Here is a 22495-nt window from a genome sequence, read left to right as displayed (position 1 = left end):
ACAATTGAAAGAAAATTGAAAATTTCAGTTGTCTATAAATAATAAAATTTTTTGAAAATTAAACTGTATATAGATATCACTACTATAAACATTTGGAGAAAATTTCCACTATTTACAGTGATTAGTTTTTGAATTACAACCATATAAAAAAATCGATTTGGTCGAAAACTGGTTTTGCGTAAAAATTCCCGTTTTTCTGTCACTTTATTTTTGTTTTTCTCGATTTTTTTGAAAACTGTTGGAAAATGTTTACTTTTGACCTCTATAATGCACCAAGGATATTCACTTTTACATCGGAAACCACCCCCAAAGTTTGAAATTGAAGCATTATTTCGACTAGTTATGCTGTACAGACACACACATCATTGTAAAATCAATACATTCATCACTTCGTTCTGAATCTAAAATTAATAGGTCAGAAAATATTGTTGAATATTTTATTGAAATTTCAGAGATAGTATTCGTCAGTGAAGATTTGCCAACTAAATATCATATTCGTTGTGAAGCCTGTGTGAAATGTATTAACAATGTTTTGAAGATGAAGTTTTATAGTAAATTCAGATATTGGGTAAGTAATTTTCTATTTTTCAGTAGGTTTATTTTTATTTTATTAATTTATTAATTGATCAGCGGATAGATTACTTGCAATTTTTAAATTATTCGTTTTGTAAACACTGGTATAACACTATTCAAGTTATCAATAAAATCATGATAAAAATTAGGAAATTGGTCAGGTATAATATTTAAAATTTTTTTTTTAATAATTTCCTCAATGATATTTAAATATTTTCACCAATTATCAGGTACGATGACCTGTAGGTACTATAGGGACTGGGAGTGTGAGAGTGGGGGCAGAGAAGGATAAAGAGATAGGGTGGAGAGAGAGAGAGAGAGAGAGAGAGAGAGATAGTGAGAAGTAGTGTAGAGAGATGGTAGAGAAGCAGAAGAAAAATCGAGAGAAAGATAGATAGATAGTGTGAGGTAAGGTTAGATTAGGTTAGGTTAGGTAAGGTAGGTACTATATTGACTTCTAAATAGAGGGTGAGAGAAGGATAGTGTGCAGAGAGGGAGTGAGAGAGGTAGATAGGATGAAGGATAAGGAGATAAAGTGAATGAGAGGGTGCAAGTGTGAAAAAAACGGGTAGAGGGGGAATGTCAGACGAGTGAGTGTGAGAGAGATAGGTGAGGGGGATGGACGATGGTGTGAAAGTGATAGGTAGAGAGAGAAGTAGTGTCAAAGGGAGATGATAAGGTTAGGTGGGGGAACAGAACAAAAAGCGAGAGAGAATTGTGAGAGGTTGTGAGAGACAGTGATATAGGTGAAGGGGAGGGCGTGATAGTGATAGGAAGAAAGAGGGGTAGTGGCAGAGTGAGAGGATTAGGTTAGGTGGGGGGAAGGGGGATAGTTAGGTAGAATAGTTATGTTAACAATTCTGAATATGTAAGAAAGGATCTTGAATTGCAAAGGTCACTCGACCCTTTGAGTGATACTACCAGGTTAGGTAAGGTTTACAACCTTCGGCTTATGGGATAGAATAAAAAGAGAAGGTTGGTTAGGCCGACTAAGAGGATGTCAGTGGAATTTTTTTTCTCCGACTCATGTGCAATATATCAAATTTGTTGTTCACAATAATCTTAATAATTTCTAAAATTAGAGAAAAATGAATGGTTAGATTTTTATCTAGGGCATATCATACTATCATAGGCTATTATTATACTTTAATTATTATTAAGTGAGTTATGAGTATTCTAAAGTATTCATAACTCGATTAACTCGTTTCAAATATAGCCTATAGGCTCTAGGTATTAATCATAAGTATCTTAAAATTTTTAAAGAGGCCATTTCACTCTAATTTTAGAAATTATTATGATTATAGTGAACGTAAAAGTGTTATCAAGTCAAAAAAGCTCTTGATTGTTGATTGTTTACATTATTATAAGTTTTGTAAAAAGTATGACTTTGTCATTACATATTTTGTTAAAATATCACATCAATCAAATGAATATTATCTTTAAAATAACAAATTTTATTTTTATATACAAATTTACAATTTCATTAAATATATTATAGTTAATAGTCTTATGAAAAGTATTGTAATGCTCAATAAAAAAAGTATTAAAGTTGTGGGTTGATAAGTAAAAAAATTTAAATATTATAAATTCTCATTCTCAAAATATTCATCTTAGGACTTCAATTTCAAAATAAAATATTTGAATACTTTTATTTAATATTAATTTACAAGATTGTACTATGATTGTGATTAAAAAAATAAACTTGAAAGTAGGCATGATTGGAAGTAAAAGTTATAATTAATAACTGTAGAGCTAGGACTTTTATGTACTTACTAAAAATTCATCAAACATATGCAGTTAAATATATGCCTTACAATAAACTACATTCTTTTATTGCACTATAAAAAATATTTAATTAAATATTTTACGCATTTATCAAATGTTTATATATATATATACACCATGTGTAATTAATCATCAATTCCTATATGACTTAAAATTCTTTTAACTCATATATTTTAGTGGTATCCATACAACTTGGTTTTGTTGTTTTTGTGATCGGCGTAGACTTCTACTTTTTGTTTCCCATGAGTATTTTTTTTTTAAAAATATATTGTTATGTTTTTATTCATGAGACATTGTGTTAGATTAGTAAAATGTCTTGCTAATATTTTGATACTCCAATCAAAAGTTTGGTATAGTAGGGATATGTTAAGTCCTGTGTTTAGTATGGTGATGTTTCATTGAATGTTTTTGATTTTGGTTTTATCAAGGCATTATGTTTTTGTGATTGAATGTTCAAATGTTACGTCTTCTTTAAATTTATTATCTTTAGTGTTTTTTTTTTTTTAAATTCCTTTTTCATGCTGTATATGCGAGATAAATTGAGTAAGATTTGTGAAGATGACTTTTAATATTTGTATATTATGTTGTTATTGTTGTCTATATTTATGATGAAGTTAGCATCTAGCGTTTCCTGGCATAATTATTTATCGTAGAAATGTCTTCTCTTGATAACTTTTAGGTAAGTAGTAGAATATCGAACATATTTTTATGAAGTACCTAATATGTATGAGATGGGATAATTAGAATCTCTAATGTATTATTCTTATTTGATATTTTATTGTCTTTTTCTTTAGACTTTTGGAATATTTACTTGATTGTGGCAATAGTGTTCAATAAAATTATTCATTTGTTAGGTTTATTCAATCTTCTTTGGATTATATTTTATTTATTATTAGTCATCGTTTGGACTATAATCTTAATTTTATTTGAATCTTAACGTATGTGTTTAATTATTTTATAAAAAATGTTTTAATCTACTTTGGAATCTTTGTATTATATTTTATTTATTATTATTCAACGCTTGGACTATAATTTTAATTTTATTTGAATCTTAACAACTATGACGTGTTTATTTAATTTTTAAAAAATGTGTTAAACATTTCTGGATTATATTTTATTTATTATTATTCAACGCTTGGACTATAATTTTAATTTTATTTGAATCTTAACAACTATGACGTGTTTAATTAATTTATAAAAAATGTGTTAAACATTTCTGGATTATATTTTATTTATTATTATTCATCGTTTGGACTATATATTTTAATTTTATTTGAATCTAAACATCTCTGTGTTTAGTTCTTTTATAAAAAATGTATTAATCTTCTTTGGATTATATTTTATTTATTATTAGTCATTGGATTATAATTTCAAATTTATTTGAATCCTAACAACTCTGTGTTTAATTATTTTATATAAAACGTGTTAAACATTTCTGGATTATATTTTATTTATTATTATTTAACGCCTGGGCTATAATTTTAAATTTATTTGAATCTTAACAACTCTGTGTTTAATTCTTCTTTAAAATATTCTTTTTAAAAAAAATCTGATCAGGGTTATTTTAGTGAAATGTATATGTTTATTTAAATCTTTTATGAATAAGAGTCACTTTTTTTGGACGTCACTTTGTGATGAATTAAAACCTTACATTTTAATAATATATTAATTGGTATATGTTATAGTTTGCTATAGTATAATTGATAATAATCAGAAGGATTTTGAATGTCTGCTTTCTTTATCCTACCTTTTATTATTAATTAAAGCATATTATATTTATTATGATTGAATAGGAACGTGAGTATAGATATATAAAATTTAGTTAATTTATGTTACACCTGAGTCTGTGTTTCTTTATTAATTTGTCATTAATGGTAATTTTGTTGTTGAAGTTGTATGAATATATATATAATATGTTAATATAATTTCTTGCCTGGTTGATGTCACTTGATTTGAACGAAGATAGAATTTAGGATGAAAATAATATGAACACTATTTCAATATGAATGAAATTTATTTTAATATTTTCACAACAATAGATATAAAATGTTTTTAAATGAAAAAGTTAAATTAATTACTGCTATATAATTATAGTAGCGAAATAAGAAGGGGTATGTGATAGTTTTGGCTAGGATGAGCAGACTGTTCTGAATATCAAAAAGGGGGTTCTACTTATAGAACCTTTGATGCCTTGTTCCATATTAAATTGTTGTTGTTTATTTTATACATAGGTGAATAAATATATTCAAAATATTTGTTTATGACATTAATGACATTTATATATGCATATATATAGATATATAGTTTAATAGTTATTAGTTTATTACATATTAATAGTTTTGTACATTTTGAATAATATAATGGGTACCTACATGGGAACAGTTATTTTTTGTGTTTCCTTGGTAATGCCATATTTAATAGTATTATGATGATATTGAATCATGAAGCTGTGTGGGCGTAATGATATTATCTACATCATTATATTCACTCCAGTTTTATTGATATTATGTCCTCATAATATCATTTTATTAATTTGACTTATTTCTATGAATAATTATTGGTTGTATACCTAATTTTTAATAATAATAAAAAAAAAAAAAATTATATAAAGTGAATAAATTGGTTAAATATTTTTATTTAAATCTTATAAAAATTATAGTTATAATTGTTTAGTATAACGATGTTGATTAAAAATTTCGTTTTTTGATTAAATAGTTTTTTGGTTAATATAAGTATAATTGATTAAATAATGTAGATGATTTATATGGTGATTATTTATATTTTAATTATACAGGGTGGGGCAGTGGGTTCTGACGAATTTTGATTGTAGTATATTGGTCAAGTATTAAAAACAAAGTATTGAAACAAATTGTATTTTATTCAATATTAAGATTATTTTTAATTATTATAAACAAAAATCTTAATTTAAAAAAATTACATTACTTAAGTTGCCGCCTCCATTTTGTATACAGTCGGTTATCCGCGTTTTTTCATACTGTTCATAACTCTCTGTATAGGATATGCACATCGATGGCTGTAATTTCCAGTCTAATGTTTTCTTTGAACTCTAGTAGTGTATGTAGCTCATTAGTGAATACTTTAGATTTCAAATAACCCCACAAAAAGAAATCAGGTGGAGTCAAATCAGGAGAACGTGGTGGCCAGGCAATATCACCATTCCAATAAACGTCGTAACGGCAAAAACGCGCTGATTCACAGGCCACGTGTCCATAATTACTGATAAAGTAAAACTAAACATCATCAACATCATCAACTTTAATCTGGCGATAAACTAGTTTATCTTATCTACTTTGGTACCTAACCGCAGTATTCTATAAATCATCAGAACCCACTGCCCCACCCTGTACTTCTTAGTTTTTTGGTTTGGTCTCCAGTAAATTTGGTTTTTTTTTATAGTGTACAATGGCATTATTTATTTTGTAAATTATTGAAATTAAATTAATTTTTTTGTAGTCTGACATACTAGATTGGTATGATCAGATGAGCCCTTCCTTGTATGAGAATTTCATGATATCCAAAAATGATATATTTAAAATAGAGATTTCCATTTAAAAAGAATGAAGAAATACATGACTTAAAAGAATTTTAAGTGATATAGGAATTTATGATTGATTTGTCTAGTTTAATGTCCAACAAACAGAATTGAAAGATATTTACAGGTTAATGAGCAATAAAGTGTACCCTGTTATTTGAGACACATGATATATTGTATATTATATTTAAAAAAAAAATTAAAGTGCTAGTAAAAATTTCATTTTTCTTTCATATTTAATATAATTATATTTTGACCCATACAAATATTTACCTAAGTGCTTGATTTTCGATAAACTATCAAAAGATGCACTAAAAACATTTAGAATTTGATCACATAAGTTTTTAAATATGCTGTATATTTCTACTAACCTAGAAATAAGCATACAATAAAGCTTACAAAAAAGAAAAAATATATTAAATGCATACAAAGTCTTTGCTCTAGAAAACATAAAACGTTTTAAAATAAAAATTTGTAATAGTAATTTGTCCAGATAAAAGAAAAAAAAACTTTTGAAGGTGATTAAGAGTTAAAAGAATTTCATTATGAAATAGAAAGCAACTTAAATTACTAGTTTTTTTAAAATTAATCCAAATCTCTAATGCTGGAAAGAAGAAATAAGATCTGGTGATAAGTAATTTTTCTGAGAAATACAATCATTTTGAAAGTATTGTTTTAGTTGAGTGTTGGAATCTATACTAGTGTTAATCGTATACTTTTTCGACTAGTCAAATGGAATTTTTAAATATAAGATTTTAGAAATAAAAAAAAATTTTTGTTATTCACGTATGTATTTATTACTTAAGGTATTCAATATTTTAAGTGACATACGTGTTGTTGTTATTATTAGCTATAAAAATAAAAAAAACATTCTTGAACTTGATGAAAAATAGACGTACAAGTACTAATTATATAAGATATATAACAGATATGGTTTCTATATGTAAAAAAAGTAAATTTTGGACCTAAAGGTCAACACATCGACTGTCGTCGCTAGCTCCCGGATGGGCAACCATCTGGGTTCTTAGTGACGAATCCTCGACTTATTTACATGTGTTTAAAACCAAACAGTAAAATCAGGTTATGCAGTTGATATCTTGAAAACAAAAAATTGCCTCTGGCCTGGTATATGCACTGCACACAAGTCGTATACTGTATTTTGGGGGTATGGTGTGGCGCGGTGGTTTGCCATGGTCAAACATCGCCTGGCGTCACTAGCTCCTGGATGGGTGACCACCTGGGTTCTTAGTGACGAATCCTTACCCCACATACTCACGTGTTTCTAAACAAACACACGCAATATGGATATATAATTGCCGAAAGATTTGTTTAAAAAATAAACGTATATTATTATGTAATAATAAAAATAATAAGAAACCAATTGTACATTGTTTAAGTCTATATGAGATATTATACTTCATACTATAACTTTTTAATAATAATAATTAACAATAAGTATGTAATTTGAGATATTTTAGATGATTAAATTTTCTTCTGGACATTTGATCTTTGTCACAAAAAATGTACAGACACTATATGATGTAAAGATTACCAATCACACGGCAAAATGTTATGTTGAAATAATAAATAATAATATTTTATTGTAGAAAAGATTGTGTAAACATTTTTTTAGATCGTTTCTTTAAAAAATATTCAAAATCGTAATAATTCAATTTCTGGTGTCTAGGGTCGTTTTTATTAGGTACCATATGAAAATAAAAATAAAATTACCATTATGGTACCACCCGACGTTTTTGGGCCCAGAAAAGCATGATAACTATAATTTTAGTGTGTTGAAAGGGGAAATAATTTAGATATTACACCATTTCTGTCGCAATCTCATTCTCTTCAATAGGACTTTTGTAAGTCGGATTCAATACAAACATATAAATCTTTAATAATTATTAGTTATTACTTGTACAATTTACATCCAATCATACTTGCGAGTTTAGATGACAATTTTTGATTAGGACTTGATAGAATGTACTATAACGTATTTATAGTATAAAATAGTTTATTTATATTTATGCACTCATCGCGGCCAGACAATTGTCGTCATATAATTAATATGTGCTTAAAGTTATATACACCAAAAAAATGGGCATGGCTCTATCCATAATATATTATCTAAGAAGCAGTTGCACCGAAGTCCTAAAAATCTAGTAGGGAGAAAAATATTACAAGAGGCTCAACATCTTAATAAAAAGAGCTATTTCTAAGAGATTAACAATCAATAGAACAACTTGATAAGTAAACACTTATATCGGAAATCAACTAAGGATCTTTTTATTGAAGTGTCCTAGTTAACCATCCGTTTGTCACGCGTTACCCAAATAGCATTTATTTTTCTACGATCATTTAAATTGATACTTATTAAACTCAGTGTCATAGTCAGCCTTCCCGAGGGGTATTGGGTGTATAGTACTGTATACACTTATTCCCTCCTCAAATCCTAACCCTGGCTACGGCACTGCCTTCCCCGCGGACAAGTAGATGGTTACCTACATAAGTCTTCAGAAGGTTAGTTTAGGTTAGGTACCTATCGACAATGGTAAGTTGAGCTCAAGTGATGATAGATGACTATCATCACTGGTCGTGACCTTTGCATAGATCTTTTCTTACTAACTAACAAGGTATTCGAAATTGTCAACATAACAATGAAAAATATTTAAAAATTAACGAGGAAAATATTAATAATACATTTATACTAAAATATAATATTATACTTATATATTAGTATATTATACATACTTTTTTTTTAGCTTTTATAATGAATACTTAAAACTTAAAATATTATATATACCTGATTAATATTGACATAATTTGGATCACGGTTTTAAAGCCATACGAGTAGTAGTGTTATACCAGTATTTCATATGAACTAATGTCAATCACACTAAATAATGCGTCCTCTGATCATAATTAGTTCAACAAACTATATAAAAATCTAGTTTACTTTTGTGTTCACAATTTTCAAACTTTATAAACCACTTGCCACTAAAAAACATAATTTTATCATGATTTAATTATCCTTCTTTTGTTTTTCTAGAGATATCATAGTGCAGTCTTCATTGTGTATTTCAAACTTTAATTTTTGCCAAATTTCTTTTTTGTTCCTTAAAAATCATTTGCCTGCGGGCGCCAATACCCCCTTTCCATTTTTATTTTCAAAATATAGCTATAGTTTGTTTTTGTGCACACAATTTTTAAACATTATTAGCAACTTCCCATAATAAAGTATAATTATATCATGATTTAATTATCCTTCATTTTTGATTTCATTTCTTTTTCTTGAAAAAACATTGTGCAGTCTTCATTGTGTATTTCAAAACTATAATTTTTGCCAAATTTCTTTTTTGATCCTTAAAAATCATTTGCCTGCGGGTGCCAATACCCCCCTTCCATTTTTGATTTTCAAAATGTAACTGTAGCTTATTTTTGTGAACACACTTTTTAAATTATATTAGCCACTTCCCACGAAAAACATAATTTTATCATGATTTAATTATCCTTCTTTTGTTTTTATTGAGAATACATAGTGCAGTCTTTATTGTGATTTCCAAAACGATAATTTTTTCCAAATTTCTTTTTTGATCCTTAAAAATCATTTGCCTGCGGGCGCCGATACCCCCTTTCCATTTTTATTTTCAAAATATAGCTATAGTTTATTTTTTTGAACACAATTTTTAAATTTTATTAGCCACTTGCCCCTAAAAAACATAATTTTATCATAATTTAATGACCTTTCTTTTGTTTTTATTGAGTATACATAGTGCAGTCTTCATTATGTATTCCAAAACTATAATTTTTGCTAACTTTCTTTTTTGATCCTTAAAAATCATTTGCCTGCGGGCACCAATACCCCCTTTCCATTTTTGATTTTCAAAATATAGCAATAATTTATTTTTGTAGAAACAACTTTTAAACTTTATAAGCAACTTCCCATAATAAAATATAATTATAGCATGATTTAATTATCCTTCATTTTTGATTTCATTTATTTTTCTTGAAATTACATTCTGCAGTCTTCATTGTGTTTTAAAAGACCATATTTTTTTCAGATTTCTTTTTTGATCCTTAAAAATCATTTGCCTGCGGGCGCCAATACCCCCTTTCCATTTTTATTTTCAAAATATAGTTATACTTTATTTTTGTGAACACACTTTTTAAATTTTATTAGCCACTTCCCACTAAAAACAGAATTTTATCATGATTTAATTATCATTATTTTGTTTTTCTTGAGATTACATAGTGCAGTCTTAATTATGTATTCCAAAACTATAATTTTTGCCAACTTTCTATTTTGATCCTTAAAAATCATTTGCCTGCGGGCGCCAATACCCCCTTTCCATTTTTGATTTTCAAAATATAGCTATATTTTATATTTGTGGAAACAACTTTTAAAATTTATAAGCAACTTCCCATTAAAAAATATAATATTATCATGATTTAATTATCCTTCATTTTTGATTTCATTTCATTTTTCTTGAAAGTACATTCTGCAGTCTTCATTGTGTTTTAAAAGACCATATTTTTTTCAAATTTCTTTTTTGATCCTTAAAAATCATTTGCCCGCGGGCGCCAATACCCCCTTTCCATTTTTGATTTTCAAAATATAGCAATAATTTATTTTTGTGGAAACAACTTTTAAACTTTATAAGCAACTTCCCATAATAAAATATAATTATAGCATGATTTAATTCTCCTTCATTTCTTTTTCTTGAGAATACATAGTGCAGTCTTTATTGTGATTTCCAAAACGATAATTTTTTCCAAATTTCTTTTTTGATCCTTAAAAATCATTTGCCTGCGGGCGCCGATACCCCCTTTCCATTTTTATTTTCAAAATATAGCTATAGTTTATTTTTTTGAACACAATTTTTAAATTTTATTAGCCACTTGCCCTAAAAAACATAATTTTATCATAATTTAATGACCTTTCTTTTGTTTTTATTGAGTATACATAGTGCAGTCTTCATTATGTATTCCAAAACTATAATTTTTGCCAACTTTCTTTTTTGATCCTTAAAAATCATTTGCCTGCGGGCACCAATACCCCCTTTCCATTTTTGATTTTCAAAATATAGCAATAATTTATTTTTGTAGAAACAACTTTTAAACTTTATAAGCAACTTCCCATAATAAAATATAATTATAGCATGATTTAATTATCCTTCATTTTTGATTTCATTTATTTTTCTTGAAATTACATTCTGCAGTCTTCATTGTGTTTTAAAAGACCATATTTTTTTCAGATTTCTTTTTTGATCCTTAAAAATCATTTGCCTGCGGGCGCCAATACCCCCTTTCCATTTTTATTTTCAAAATATAGTTATACTTTATTTTTGTGAACACACTTTTTAAATTTTATTAGCCACTTCCCACTAAAAACAGAATTTTATCATGATTTAATTATCATTATTTTGTTTTTCTTGAGATTACATAGTGCAGTCTTAATTATGTATTCCAAAACTATAATTTTTGCCAACTTTCTATTTTGATCCTTAAAAATCATTTGCCTGCGGGCGCCAATACCCCCTTTCCATTTTTATTTTCAAAATATAGTTATACTTTATTTTTGTGAACACACTTTTAAATTTTATTAGCCACTTCCCACTAAAAACATAATTTTATCATGATTTAATTATCATTATTTTGTTTTTCTTGAGATTACATAGTGCAGTCTTAATTATGTATTCCAAAACTATAATTTTTGCCAACTTTCTTTTTTGATCCTTAAAAATCATTTGCCTGCGGGCCACCAATACCCCCTTTCCATTTTTATTTTCAAAATATAGCTATAGTTTATTTTTGTGGAAACAACTTTTAAACATTAAAAGCCACTTGCCACTAAAAAACATAATTTTATCATGATTTAATTATCTTTCATTTTTTATTCATTTCTATTTCTTGACAAAACATAATGCAGTCTTCATTGTATATTCCAAAACTATAATTTATGCCAAATTTCTTTTTTGATCCTTAAAAATCATTTGCCTGCGGGCGCCAATACCCCCTTTCCATTTTTATTTTCAAAATATTGCTCTAGTTTAATTTTGTGTACACAATTTATAATCTTTATTACCATCTTGCCACTAAAAAACATAATTTTATCATGATTTAATAATCCTTAATATTTTACTTCATTTATTTTTTCTTGAGAATATATAGTGTTGTGTTCATTATGTATTCTAAGACTTTAATATTCTCCAAATTATTTTTTTGAACCTTAATAATCAATCGCCTGATGGTGCCAATACCAATACCAATACCAATACCAATACCAATACCAACACCAATACCAATAAAAATATCCCCTTTCACTTTTTATTTTCAAAATATAGCTATAGTTTATTTATGTGAAGACTTTACCCCCTTTCCATTTTTATCTTCAAAATATAGCCCTGGCATATTTTTGTGTCACAATTTTTAAACTTCTTTTAACCAAAAGTAACTAAAAAACATAATTAAATCATGGTCTAATTAGCATTCATTCATTTTTCTTGAAAATACACAGTCTTCATTTTGTACTCTAAGACTATAAATATTCTACAAATTATTTTTTTGATCCTTTAAATTCAATTGCCTGCGGGCGCCAATACCCCTTTCCATTTTTATTTTCAAAATATTGCTCAAGTTTAATTTTGTGTACACAATATTATTTTTTATTACCAACTTGCCACTGAAAAACAGAATTTTATCATGATATAATTTTCCTTCTTTTATTTTTCTTGAGAATACATACTGCAGTCTTCATTGTGTATTCCAAGACTATAATTTTTTCCAAATTTATTTTTTGATCCTTAAAAATCATTTCCCCGCGGGCGTTAATACACCCTTTCAATTTTTAATTTCAAAATATAGATCTAGTTTATTTTTGTGTAGGTATTCAATTTTTAATCTTTATTATCATCTTGCCACTAAAAAACATAATTTTATCATGATTTAATTATCCTTCTTTTATTTTTCTTGAGAATACACAGTGTTGTGTTCATTATGTATTCTAAGACTTTAATATTTTCCAAATAATTTTTTTGATCCTTTAAATTAATTTGCCTGTGGGCGCCAATACCCCCTTTCCATTTTTATTTTCAAAATATAGCTATAGTATATTTTTGTGGTCACAATTTCTAAACTTTATTAGCCACTTGCCACTGAAAAACATAATTTTATCATGATCTAATTTTCCTTCTTTTATTTTTCTTGAGAATACATACTGCAGTCTTCATTGAGTATTCTAAGACTATAATTTTTTTCCAAATTTCGTTTTTGATCCTTTAAATTGATTTGCCTGCGGGCGCCAATACTCCTTTTCCATTTTTATTTTCAAAATATTGCTCTAGTTTAATTTTGTGTACACAATTTATAATCTTTATTACCATCTTGCCACTAAAAAACATAATTTTATCATGATTTAATTATCCTTTTTTTATTTTTCTTGAGAATACATACTGCAGTCTTCATTGAGTATTCTAAGACTATAATTTTTTCCTAATTTCTTTTTTGATCCTTTAAATTGATTTGCCTGCGGGAGCCAATACTCCTTTTCCATTTTTATTTTCAAAATATAGCTCAAGTTTATTTTTGTGTACACAATTCTTAAACATTATTAGCCACTTGCCACTTAATAACATAATTTTATCATGATTTAATAATCCTTCATATTTTACTTCATTTATTTTTCTTGAGAATACATACTGCAGTCTTCATTGTGTATTCCAAGACTAATTTTTTCCAAATTTATTTTTTGATCCTTAAAAATCATTTGCCTGCGGGGGCCAATACCCCCTTTCCATTTTTATTTTCAAAATATAGATCTAGTTTATTTTTGTGTAGGTACACTATTTTTAAACTTTATTAGCCACTTGCCACTGAAAAACATAATTTTATCATGATCTAATTAGCATTCTTTCATTTTTCTTGAAAATACACAGTCTTCATTTTGTACTCTAAGACTATAAATATTCTCCAAATTTTTTTTTTGAACCTTTAAATTCAATTGCCTGCGGGCGCCAATACCCCCTTTCCATTTTTATTTTCAAAATATTGCTCTAGTTTAATTTTGTGTACACAATTTATAATCTTTATTACCATCTTGCCACTAAAAAACATAATTTTATCATGATTTAATAATCCTTCATATTACACTTCATTTATTTTTCTTGAGAATACATAGTAACACATATAAATGTATAATCATGTATTGTATTATATGATTGCATAAAATAATTTCTTTAAATTACATCGCGTTTTTAGATAATATTAAATCGCAATTAATATTTGACACAAGGTATACTCACAAACATATAGATATATGTATAATGTATATGAATATAATGTTAATTAATTACTCACAGTTAAGTAGGTATATGTATTTATAATAATGATATACGCTAACGCTGGTGATGTTAAACGGTGTGTCGGGGTTGTTGCACATAAAAATACGGAATGGATATCGTATTCGACGAGAGTTATTACGACAACGGTAATAAAAATATATATATCGTGTGTGGCGGCGACTATGACAGCGAAAAATATAGGTATAGTTTTATCAAGATTACGATGCGAGTACGATCGCGACGATAAAAATCACGTATTAACATAATATATGCGACGTTGGTAATTATACGGTATACGAGAATAATTTCGGCATAATCTGTAACGGGGCGGAAAAATACACTTCGATACGTATCTAGTCGGCTGACTGTATCTAGCGGTCTAATTGCTGTCATATAGAGGCCGATTGGAGACCGAAAAATGAAGTAACCAATTATTACTTAAACGGTCAAAGCGTGTCGGGAAAGTGGTTCCTAAGCCGATACGGTGGGTCTTTTGGATCGATGACAATTCAGCGCGGTCATTTTAGCGCACGAAAATTCAGCGGTGATATTTCAGCGCAAGACAAATCAACGTATACGACATTTCAGCGCTTGACAAGTTAGCGCATCATGTTTATTAAAATATACCAAATTAATTAAACATAATAAATATAATAAAATACCAAGTTAAAATCATATTAAAAATATTATTTCAGCGCAACACAAGTCAGAGCGTCATGTTTATTAAAATATACCAAATTAATTAAACTACATATAATAAAATACCAAATTAAAATCATATTTAAAATATCATTAAATATTGCTAAACGTTAAATACCTACATATTACATTATTTTAAAAATCACTTATTTAAATTAAAATTATGTTTAAAATTAAAAAAAAAAAATACAAACGTTTATAAAAAAAACATCATATTATAATCATTTATTTAAATTCAAGTTGTGGGCTATCCCTTGTAAGTACTCATTGAGTGGTCGATTTTCAAAATCTTCGCATATGTGTAATATTTTATTTGCTGTATCTTTATTATTGTTGAACAAAGCTGCGGAAACGTGCTGATTGAGGGACAGCGGAGATGGCGATAAGTCGTTGTTTGAGGCTTTCGTAGCGAACGTCAGGGCCGATGGGGTCACGGATGGCTCTAACGCCCTCTTCGTCCAAAGCGGCAACCACGTGGTTCGCTCGAGAGATATCCGCGCGTAGACGGTGGTTTGAAAAAACGGCTTCCGCGTGTACAAACCATTCGCGTGGTGAATGTCGCCAAAACGAAGGTAGACGCACTTGCGCGACGCTCGCGACGGAAAAACTATCACTCGGTACGATGGGGGGTACGGGAGGCGGATTCAATGTGTCGCTCGCGGGAGAGTCGTTCTCAAGCGAGAGTAAATCTCGGCACTTGTTACCAGAAGACATAATACGTGTCGAAAAATAAACTCGAGGTCACCAGTTTGTGGGTATCAGTCAGTCGAGAAACCAATCAAAACCTACAATTTTAAATAATAAAAATACACAATGCGTGAATTATAAAGAATGAAGAGTTGAGTTTATTAACGAGTATAAAAAGGTAGTTACAATGGTAAAAGCTAAAGAAACAACAACGCGAACAACGAGAGATCGTGTGTGTCGCGACGGACGTAGGGAGCGAGAGAGCGCTAGTCCGGAACGGCAGGCGGTGCTGTGCCGATCGATAGGAGTAAAGTTAGGAGCGGTTAGGTAAAATATTTATAATAATAAATTAATATAGGTCGAGAAAGGAGCGCGGGTCGCCCATAGAGTAATATAGAGAGGCCGTTGCATATATTCCCCGTGTTCTAGTCATAGAGTAATATTACTCTATGACTCACATCGATGGTGATGTTGTCCGCTCACCGCGCATACCATATCGCTCACACACATCATACCCATACCATAGGTGTGCTAATGTAGCTAACCATACAGTTCACCTGCTTTACGTTCGTTGGTAGAGTAATCAGAGTTGTATGTATGATAGAGTCACATATACAATACTACAACTTTTTTAAGGGTTAGCAAATCTTCACGATTCAGTAACACATAGCACTCAGGGTGTGTTCTAGAGTCGATAGAGATCACGTCACAACCCTTACTACTAGCAGAATAGTTAATATATATATCACATTAAGATATAGGATTTCATTTGAGGAGGTGTATACAATTATCTGGTAGACATTCCTCTATATCGAATCTACATAGACTCTGAGAGAGAAAATGGTATGTATTTTATTTTATTTTGTTTTATGATAGGAGATAATTCTATCAGCATAATTAATAGTTTATAACTACTTTTATAGTTAGAAGAATTGATGGGTGACACCACTCCAGACATTTCAACGTGTAGGAAAATCATGAATTCATTGTCAGAGAGTTGGGAGATAATAAGTAACTCTATAATATTTGATATAAAAACTTATAATCGTCTAATTATAAACTAATATATATATATATATATATATTAAGATAATAGTGTTTTAGTTATTAGCATACATATTATACTGAAGGTGATAGTATTCGATATATTTATTAATTGAAACGATTGAGTGTAATGAGGGTAAAACAGAGGTCAACTCAACCTTCTATATATTTCGACACTTAAATACATGCTCAATGATTTTGATGTGCATATATGTATATGAAATATTTTAAATATTATTACTTAAAAATGTTTTCCATGTTATTATTATTATTTTATAATAAGTATAACCCACTCAACTCACCTACTATGTTATTTAATATGATGAATACATATGAGTAGAGGTAATAGACTTTTAGTCGCATACAATTCTCCAAACAGTTATAATATCTAGTGATAAGTATATATTGTATGATTAAAGAGTATTCAATCAAAAATGAGCTGTTGGTATAGTGGTGATGACAACGATGGTGTACGAGTACTCTAATTAGTATATCAGAATAGCATATAATAGACTAGCTGAGTGGATATACAATGAAAATCTTACTCATCTCATACCCCTACAAAATAGTGTCATACATTTCACCAAGCTTATTTATATCAGAGTTTTTGCTAATATTTTCATCTCTCGAGTTAAGATTTAAAACAATAACTTTAAAAATTAATTTAAGTATATCAGAGTCTTTGACGACATCGAGGACACCGGCGATCATGATGATAGTAAAATTTCCCCACATTGTAAAACATTTAATATCTATGTGTAAAATAGATGTGTAGAGTGGTTTGGTATAAAATACATATATTTATATATTATAGTCATGTATGTGAAAAGTAAGAATTAGCTCTAATAATGTTATTATATTATTACTATCCATATCATAACGATGAGGTATATATCACTATACATGTCTCCACGAGCTTTGATTTCACTCAAATACATGTATATGTAATATATGAATACCTCTATCTAAGTGATATATATATATATATATGAATGTGTATGGTTGTATAAATATATAGTGGTGTAAATATGTAATACATAGATAGGTGAACATATTATACTATATATATATATATATTAGTGGGTGGAGTAATAAACGATAATTTAGTAAAAAATTATGATAGTTAGGTAGGTGATATAAAACATATTTTTAATGCCATTTATGAAATATTATTATAGGCAATGAAATAGTAGTCTATTAAATGAGTAATGTTAAGTTAGAATATTAAATTATAGTATATGAATATAGATAACATAGTGAATATATTTGATTAATATAGGTTGATTATCAACCTGATAATGATATTCACTGTCTATCAATTAGATATCATGAGTTTTACTAAATTATTATTGTGAATACCTATCTGAGATGATAATCTAGATAATATGTATGAGTTTTTTAATCCATTCCATCATTAAGCTGCTAGCTACCATCATAGTGGTAATAATGTTGTAATAGGTATTATAAAAAATGTTTGATTCGGTAATAGAAATATATATATATATGTAATATATTTTGGTTATTAGAATATTGAATATTGATATTATACATATCTATATATCTAATTATTAAAAATAGTGTTATATAAAAGATGGAATGATATTTATTTGTATACTGAAGTATATGATTGAAGACGTACTGATTACTGATAATTTTAGGAGTATAGGATTATTGATTTCTAATATATATATATATATATATATATATATAAGTAATGGTAACGTTTAAAACCATGAATTGGTAAAATATCACCTAGTCATTTACTATGTAAAAAGATTAATCCATATAATATTTTCAATTATTTTGAGATACATTTAAATTGTTAAAATAATAGCTAATAATTAGGTTTAGTATATAATGTTTCATGTATATTGTAACGATTTGTTAACAATGTAAGAACTTCACTTTTCTAATTTTATATTATATAATTTAAATAATATTTATCAATGGGTAATATATACATTTGATAATTAGATATACTTATTTTATTTTATTTTATATATATATATATATATAGATGTAGGTATAGAATGTATAGATATTATAGAGAGGTATATTATATATATATATATGATTAGGAGGAGAGGGATAAGGTTAAACATATGTAAGAGGGGGGTTAAGGGTAAGTATGTATAGGATGTGTTAAGGTCGAACACGTTCAAGCACGTATGTGGTAGCAGGTGTGTGGATAGACTATGATGACTAGGGACTAGGTTAATCATTTATCATGTTTATATTGTTGTTATTCTAGATTTTCATTCTATAATAATATAATATACATATATCATATATGTATCTATGTGAAATGATAGCCAACCATATAGATAATAAAGATATGGATAGGATATAACGGTCTTATAAGTGGGAATTAAGGTGTATAATTGAGGGTAAATAAGTATACCTATATCGAGTATCGACTATCAATATAAAAGCATTGATAAAAGAGCCTCAATTACCTCTCCTCCGGGAACGCGACCTCAAATATATTTAATATAGGCGTAGCCTATCCATATCCTTATTATCTATAAGCAACAGTACAAGATTGAATGATCAATAATATTTTGCTACTATAAAATCTAGAAAAAAAAATGTATATAAGAATTTAAAAATAAAAAATGTTGTTTTTTAATTTATTTAATGAATCAACACCGTATCGAATAAATAGATAGCTGTTATGTCAAGCAAATTTTTTTTTAAGGAGCCTCCAATTGATAGTTGAACACCGACCTCTTGAAACTTAGATCCGGCACTTCATACATACATACCTACGTCCTATACACATAAAACATTGTATTTTAATGTGTTAATTTTTTGTTTGTATATTAAATTCGAGTAGACATGCTCCGAACGTTCAACTGTGCAAGCTCGATAGACAGTACTACAATTAGCCACCAGCAGCAAGTCTATTTACTCGCTTTTGATAATACGGTCATCATCAATTTAACTTTAATATCGGATAGTGATGATGATGATACAACAGTCACTGCTGAAAATATTTCGCGTGACTATGATAATATAAGCGACGGAAATTCAGCAAGTGATGACGATGAAAGAAATTCAATTTGAACAACTATTTCTGCAGAAAATATTCCGTCAGATGATGATATAAGCGACGTAGACTCAGTGCGTATAATTTCATTCTTATTATAACTTATTTACAATAACAATTAACAAATCCCTGTGTGGATCTATCTTTAAAATTCAAAATTTACAACTTAACTTCTAGCTACACGTTCAGGGATGTAGTGGAGGGTATGCGTGAGTATGCGGCGCATACCCACTTTTCAAATTTTTAAAAGAGAGCATACTAAAGAAAAAAACTTGAGACCGGAAGTATGCGCTGAAAAACATGCGTATACCCACTTCACAAAAATTGTTTTAAACTAGCTGGCAGAAGTATCATTATATTATGTATTAGGTAAATAAATATACTTTATAATATTATTAATTACATTGTTAAAGTTATTATAATTTAAAATCAACTTAATAAAATAATAACTAATTATATTATGTTATTAATTTATATAATTGAAAGGAGGTGGAGGTGGAGGGGTTGATGCAGGCCGTAGCCAGATCAAATTTTCTGGTGGGCAAAGCAAACTTTAGGGGGGGGGGCGTTATATATAAAATATGTCTAATATTTTTAAGGGAGCAACGCCCTTTCCCACCGTGGCTACGGGTCTGGGTTGATGACAAAAGCTGCCACATATGTAGCATACTCACAAATAACTTTAGGATTACATGCCTGTACACGTCATCCTTTATTGGTTACAGAATTAGGTTAAGTGCTATCTATGTACCAAATTTCAAAATCAAGAGTGTGATAATAACTTGGATAAGAATTGCTTTTATATGAATGCATGCATGCATAGAACATTGTATTTTAATGTATTAATTTTTTGTTTGTATATTAAATTCAAGTAGACATGCTCCGAACGTTCAAGTGACGACGATGAAAGAAATTCGATTTCAACAACGATATCTGCAGAAAAAGTTCCGTTAGATGATAATATAAGCGGTGGAGTCTGAGTGCATGGTGCATGACGAAGATGATAGAAGTTCGACTTCATCAACGATTTCAAGATGATGAAGATGAAAATTAATGTATTGTATTGTATTTTGTCATGGTCAAAAGTTACATCAAATTACAAAAAAGTAATAACAATAATAGTTACCTATTTGTCTATTTATCCATGTAATATGTATATTATTAAATTTGATATAACTTTTGACAATGACAATAGTCACTTATGTATATTATTATACTATATTTATTATTTATTGTAGTTACCTACTAATTTACAATTTACAATATCGTCTCGGCGTGACTCGTATTTTGTGACGCTCATTATTTGTCTGTATCGGCTACGACCTTTTTTAGTTTACCCATTGAGGAGCCAACCCGTTCAAAATTGACTAAACTAGAGCTATGGAGAATTAAAAAAATTAAATTTATTTAATTTTTTTTTTCTAACTGTAGTACGTACTTATTTTTTTTTTTTACACCATGCAACAAACAATCAAAATTATTATTATTAAATTAATTAACTATTTACTATTTATGAATTATTATCTTATTTTATTATTACACATTATGAAATTGCATATGGTCTTAATTGGCCGAGACCAAAAAAGAAGAAGAAGTGTATTTTTGTTTCCATCAGAATTACCTATAATTAAGTATCTATTAAAATAATAATGAGCATTGGTATTTCTATTTTTGTTATTTACCTACCTATACCTATTAAAAATAATGTGGAACTTATTATAAATTTAATTTTTTAAATTCTCCATAGCTCTAGTTTAGTCAATTTTGGGTTTAGGACACAAGTTGATACATCAAAATGGCTTGAAAAAAATCGATAAACCCGAATATGATATTCAAATTACAGGTTGCCATTAAAAAAAATGTAAGTTTTATTGCGCATGCGCAAGATACATGAGTTAAAAAAATTGTAAGTCATAGAAATTTATGATCCATTAGTCTAGTTTAATGTCCCGCAAATAGAATTGAAAAATATTCTCATGGTAATGAGTGGTAAAGTAGCCCCTGTTTTTTGGGACACACGGTATATATATAATTGAGTATTCAATTTTGGTTAAATTAATAATTTTTTTTTTGATATTTTTTGAAATAAAATATCGCTCATTCGGAAGAAAAATTACGCAAATCTAAATGTGATATTTTTCAGGAGAGTGGATTAAACATTTCTTCACGAGTGTCATTATGTACTTTCTTAACGGAAAAGTGACACTAGTGCACTCAGGTGGTGAATTTTTTAACTACAGAAGTGTCGTTTTCTGGATAAAATATCCTTATTTTATTATTTATTATAATGTATAAAAAGCCAAAATTGATCATTTTTGACTTTTGTCGTTTTTCTTCCGGATGAGCGATATGCCGATATGTGTCTAAAATCTAAATCACCCGACGGACTACCCATATTGTTTAAGACAATGAATATATTTATTTTAAGGCTACAAGTTGGAACATATTTTAAGCCCCCAAAAGTATATGAAAATAAACTTACCATCACCAACGTGGAAAAGCTACAGTTCTGAGTTGAAAATATTGTGTTTAATAAAAATAATACCGATCGCAACGCAACATTTTTTTTGTTCGTTTTTAATTTGTATATGGAAATCGTTAATACGTCCTCCGCAACGATCACTAATTGCCATGTAAGAGAGATATTCTATTTTTACCTCAATATGATAAATCCACAGATATCATTATATAATACAACTCGATTTAAGTCGTAGACTATAGAAAAATATTATATTATTAGTTATATTACTCTATGATATAAGTGGC

The 22495-nt window shown here is 28.3% G+C and overlaps 1 long non-coding RNA gene across 2 annotated transcripts in view; it reads left to right on the top strand.

Moving 5' to 3' along the window:
- LOC149056174 (uncharacterized) overlaps nucleotides 1-20866 on the top strand; it is a 35900-nt gene extending 15034 nt beyond the window's left edge. Inside the window, exons 4-7 of one of the 2 annotated variants that reach the window (XR_016191804.1) lie at nucleotides 453-568; nucleotides 19517-19803; nucleotides 19907-20098; nucleotides 20605-20866. This is a non-coding gene — a long non-coding RNA (uncharacterized LOC149056174). Of the gene's footprint in view, nucleotides 1-452; nucleotides 569-19516; nucleotides 19804-19906; nucleotides 20099-20601 lie in introns of both variants that reach the window. The other variant, XR_016191803.1, reaches the window with a different exon arrangement.
- The last annotated feature ends 1629 nt before the right edge of the window (nucleotides 20867-22495 follow it).

Source organism: Diuraphis noxia, unplaced genomic scaffold (assembly GCF_037042655.1).
Source record: "Diuraphis noxia isolate RWA-SAM2 unplaced genomic scaffold, SU_Dnox_SAM2 contig0004, whole genome shotgun sequence".
NCBI lineage: Eukaryota > Metazoa > Arthropoda > Insecta > Hemiptera > Aphididae > Diuraphis > Diuraphis noxia.
The sequence above is the reverse complement of the archived record's forward strand: the minus strand, read 5'-3'. Positions and strand labels throughout refer to the sequence as shown.